This window comes from Penaeus monodon, chromosome 18, assembly GCF_015228065.2.
Source record: "Penaeus monodon isolate SGIC_2016 chromosome 18, NSTDA_Pmon_1, whole genome shotgun sequence".
In the NCBI taxonomy this organism is placed as follows: Eukaryota; Metazoa; Arthropoda; class Malacostraca; order Decapoda; family Penaeidae; genus Penaeus; species Penaeus monodon.
This window is the reverse complement of record NC_051403.1, coordinates 18,930,776-18,935,775: the sequence shown is the minus strand read 5'-3', so window position 1 is coordinate 18,935,775 and position 5,000 is coordinate 18,930,776. Positions and strand designations below refer to the sequence as shown.

General features: G+C 45.2%; 2 protein-coding genes across 2 annotated transcripts in view; one reads left to right on the top strand and one right to left on the bottom strand.

Annotated features, from left to right (window-relative positions):
- Window positions 1-1,278, bottom strand: part of LOC119584659 (polycomb group protein Psc-like) — a gene marked incomplete at its 3' end in the record, with an annotated part of 84,469 nt that extends 83,191 nt beyond the window's left edge. The window contains exon 1 of the mRNA XM_037933335.1: window positions 1,201-1,278. The remainder of the gene's footprint in view (window positions 1-1,200) is intronic.
- The window catches only part of LOC119584314, a 79,237-nt gene that overhangs the window by 32,010 nt on the left and 42,227 nt on the right, over window positions 1-5,000 (top strand). The gene's annotated exons all lie outside the window — the stretch shown is intronic.

Genomic DNA, 5,000 nt, shown 5'->3' with positions numbered 1-5,000 from the left:
GGGAAGAGGGGGAGAGAACAGAAATGCCGTGTGCGAAGCGAGGGAGGGAGGGACCGAGAGAGAGGGAGAGGCATGGGGCGGGGGATGATTACCACGAGGAGGGAGGGCGAAGGAGGGGGGGAGGGGGGATAAGAGGGGGATCAGAGTTCAGAAAGCGAGCGACCAGCAGGTTTCCACGGCGGGAGGGGATGGGGAGGGGTGGGGAGACAGAGGGAGGGGGGAGACAAGTAGGGACACTGAATAGAAGCAGAGGGGGTAGAGAGGATAAAAGAGAGAAAAACGGGGGGAGAAGAGGAGGTTACGAGAGATAGAGAGAGAGAGGAAAAAGGGGTTTGAGATGGCAAGGGGGAAGAGAGAGAGCTGTAACGGGCAACAGCAGATGATGATGATGAGGGAACAGCTGATCTCGAAGCTCACTCCTTCGTTACTCGCTCTCGATTAACACAAAACACGACGTGGTACGTCGACCCCGCGAAGATTTTTTAAAAGCTCCACGATGCCCTATGCAAATGCGTACTCTGTTCATGTCACGGAGAGAAAATACACCCTTAAAAACAACAAAAGACGGGAGATACGGACACACAAAAACTCCTGAGAACAAAGCGCCCGTAAAGCACGCGCCCTTCTTCCCCGCAGGCCGAGAGCGTGCACTCGGAGGCGAACCGCGAAGGAAAATATACCTTTTTTCACGCCATTTCTGCTGCCGTACGCATGCACGCCCGTCCACGCACGCCGCCACAACTCGCCCTTGCGTCACGGATCTCGTAAATATTTATTCCCTTCGTGCGATCGGAGTAAAATCGGCGAAACGGGCTACACGCGCGCCTCAACTCCAGCTCGAAGCCCCACCACTGCGCATTTGGACCCCCGATTCGTCCCTCTCGCGGCGAAAATCGGACGCAATTCCACCCCCGCCACGCACTACGGATCCTGAAGAGAACCGCAGCCACAATTTCGCGCCCGTGACCCGCCCGCAACTCGCCCAAAACGAATAAAAACCGATGGAAAGTCGCACGGGCTCCGAGTCGCCTCGCTACGCCTCTCGTCCGCCATTTTCTTTTGGAGGTCAAGACAGGGCGGGGGTTTTTGGTTTTGACAGATTTCCGACGAAAAAATACCTTCAGAATCATCAAAGGACGAACACGCCGCCTCAACAATCGCAATCCATATATTCTTTTCACGTAGTGCTATAACACTTACCTGACAGTCGAATAAAAACAGGGTAAATCCAGAGCGTAAATCCACACGAAACACACGCACCAAGCTCTGAGAGCACACTGAAGCAGACGACGTCATGGAACCGCGATCTCCGCCGAGGATGTCGAGTGCCGATTTTTACTCGATATTTCCAAACTTTTTCAATTTTTGTTTAAACTTTTTCCTCGATAGGGAGAGTGGTTTCTCTTATTGCCCGAGATCTTGTATGTTCTAACATGAACTTAGATATTGAAAGATATGGGGAAATAACAGCCAAAAATGAGAGATTTGGCGATGCGAGAACTTATCAGAGATCACGTGACCGAACCATAATGTTATTTGTGAGGACTCAGTTCAGCGCCTCTAAATATTTTTGCAAATCCTTTATTTCTGTATTATGAATGACTACCGTATCTCACATGTGCAGTGACATTTTTCTGTGGACATTTCCTTTTAAGTTAGAGGGTTATACAGACATAGATATCCACGCAGACATATATAAAGTTCAGCCTTATAAGCGGGGTTCATAGCCCCCTCACTACCTCGCTATAATGAACCATCCCATTCACGGCTTTATTATAGCTGAATAGCTATTTATTATCACCCATATCAAGAACAATATAAAGTATTAGTTGAATGGCATGACTTACTAGCGTGTGCATAATAATATGACTTGGCATACAGGGATCTTAACAACAGATTGTCAAGGCTTGGCAAGTGACAGTTGCTTGCCCGCAACTCCAGATTATTGTACGATAATTACATTTTTTGACATTACATTACCACCGCGTCGCTTTCATGCTGTCCTATATTATTTATTACCAGAAATTCATGATAAAACTTACATCTACTTACTTCACTTTGCAAATCATAACTTTGTCGCCAAACCAGAAGGTAATAGTGAGAAAAATATTAGTTGACAACTTCCTACAGTTGATAGGCACAGTTCCCAAGATTTCTCTGAACCCTGTGTGAGGCTAGCGCCAGCCGTTGCGTATCCCCAGGGCTGCCAACCACGTTAACTTCTCACATACTTTTTTATTATTATTTATGGGTACAGACGATTATATGTTATATACTTGATATAAGTACTTAATTCATAGGTGTTCAAAACAATCAATGGAGGTTTTAAAGAACGGTATCTTGTTAAAGCGAATATGGCCTTTGGATACGATGGACAGAAGGGTTGGTACACCTTTGAATTAATTGCGAGAAAAGGCAGGAAACTCATTCAATGGTAGAAGAAAAAAGTCATTGTATGGCCGAGTTCAGCGTTCACTTCGCAGGGCAGCCAGGTGAATTTAGTCTTGCACGAACTCTTAAACAATACATATGGCGATTTCGAAGACACCAATGTAGCGAGCGAACTCTATTAGTAAATTGGACATTGGCATCCTTTCACGTCTCATTCCTTGACGAATCTGTCACTTTAAGATGGGGGTACGAGCGCAACTTATTATTTCTTAAGTTCTCGGCTGATTTCTCTCTTTCTCCCCTGGCGTTATACGAAATACATACCCCTTTTCAATTATTTACACCACACGGATTCAAACACAGATAAAGTTAGCCCAGAAGGCAGATAAAAAAAATGGAGAAAGAAATACGCGTCTTGGCAACTCTAACCCCCGTCCCTGGGGTGTCCCGGGGAAGTTGAAAAAGGAAATAGAAAACGAAGAAGAAAAAAAAATCCCGAAAAAAATACGGGGGGCGAGGGGACGGAGGAAGGGAGGGAGGGGGTAAGAGATTGTGTGAGGGGGGGGGGGCGCGGGGCTTAGCACACTAATCCCCCCCGTTCACGCTGTATTTCCTCCCTCAAAGACACGGCTGGAGGGAGGGACGCGTAGCCGGGCGGAGGGACGATTGATATCCTACTTATGCAGTTAATTACGTGTTTCGCCTCGCTCGCCGCCGCGCCATAGGGACTTGGCTTCTTCTTGGATTCTTCTAACCTGTGCGCTGCCGTGCGTGTGCATGCGTGTGTTTGTTTTTGTTATTGTTTGTGGTGTGTGTGGGTGTGCGTTTATGCGTTTACGTGCGTGGGATTTTTTAGTTATGATTTTTAGTTAATGTGATACTGAGTTAGAGTAACTTTTAGCCAAGATATGTGAATCGTCGTTGTACCCAGTATAGCAATACTGATGATACTACTTACGGTAGTAGTAATGTAAAATGATTATATATCAATGACAGTATCGTTAATTATGATGATTATATAAATAGAAAGCGTTAATACCTCCTCCTACTATCATTACTACCAATGCTAATAATGACTGTAAAACATAATCCTAATAATGACATAATAGCAATAGTGTAGATAACGGTGTTGAGAATATCTTTGACAACATAGGCAGTGTTGTTAACCTTATCGAGGGATTGTGGTTTTATTGCAGGTCTCGGCCTCACCTTCGGTATATCTTATATGTACATGCATACACACGCACGCACACACACACACACACACACACACACACACACACGCCCAGATGTATATATATATATATATATATATATATATATATATATATATATATATATATATTATATTATATTATACATGTATAATATAAATAGATAAATAAATAAATATATGTATATATATAAACATATATATTATACACGTATGATATGTATATATATAATATATATATATATATATATATATATGTATACACATGCACACGCATACACGTTATTGTATATGCATAATCATATACGGATACAGACGTACACACCCATGTGTGTGTGTGTGTGTGTGCACATGCGTGTATGTGTGTACACACACGTATGCGACGCAGTGTGTGTGTGTTCGCACGCATGTGTGTGAACACACGCATTTGTGGTGTGTGTGTGGTGTGTGTGCACGCACGCTTGTGTGTGTACGCACGTTGTGTGTGTACGCACGCTTGTGTGTGTACGCACGCTGTGTGTGTGCACACATGTGTGTAGGTACGAACGCATGTGCGTCTTTGTGTATGCATGCATTTGTGTGTGAGTACCCACTCATGTGTGTGTGTGTGCACGCATGTGTATGTGCGTGTATACGCACGCATGTGTGCGTGTGCACGCATGCATGTGTATGTACGCATGTGTTTTTACGCACGCCTGTCCGTCTGTGTGTATGTACACATTTGTGTGAGAGTACCCACTCATGTGTACGCACGCATGTGTGTGCGTGTGTACACACGCATGTGTGTGCGTATGTACACACGCATGTATGCGTGTTTACGTATGCATGTGTGTGTGTATGTACGCACGCATGTGTATGTGTATATGCACGCATATGTGCTTATACGCACGCATGTGTGTGTGTGTGTACGCATGTGTTTTTACGCACGCCTGTCCGTCTGTGTGTATGTCCACATTTGTGTGAGAGTATCCACTCATGTGTGTGTACGCACGCATGTGTGTGCGTATGTACACACGCATGTATGCGTGTTTACGTATGCATGTGTGTGTATGTACGCACGCATATGTGTGTACGCATGCATTTGTGTGTGTGTGCCCACTCGTGCTTGCGTGTGTTTGTGTGTGCGTATGTGCGTGCACGGATGTGTATGTGCGTGTGTACGTACGCATTGTGAGTGTGTGTCTGTACGCATGCATGAGTCCGTGTGTACGCACGCATGTGTCCGTGTGTACGCATGCATGTGTCCGTGTGTACGCACTCATGTGTCCGTGTGTACGCACGCATGTGTCCGTGTGTACGCACGCATGTGTGAGTACACGATTGTGTGTGTGTGCGCACGCATGTGTGTGTACGCATGTATGTGCGCGTGAGTATATATGTATATAGACACTATATA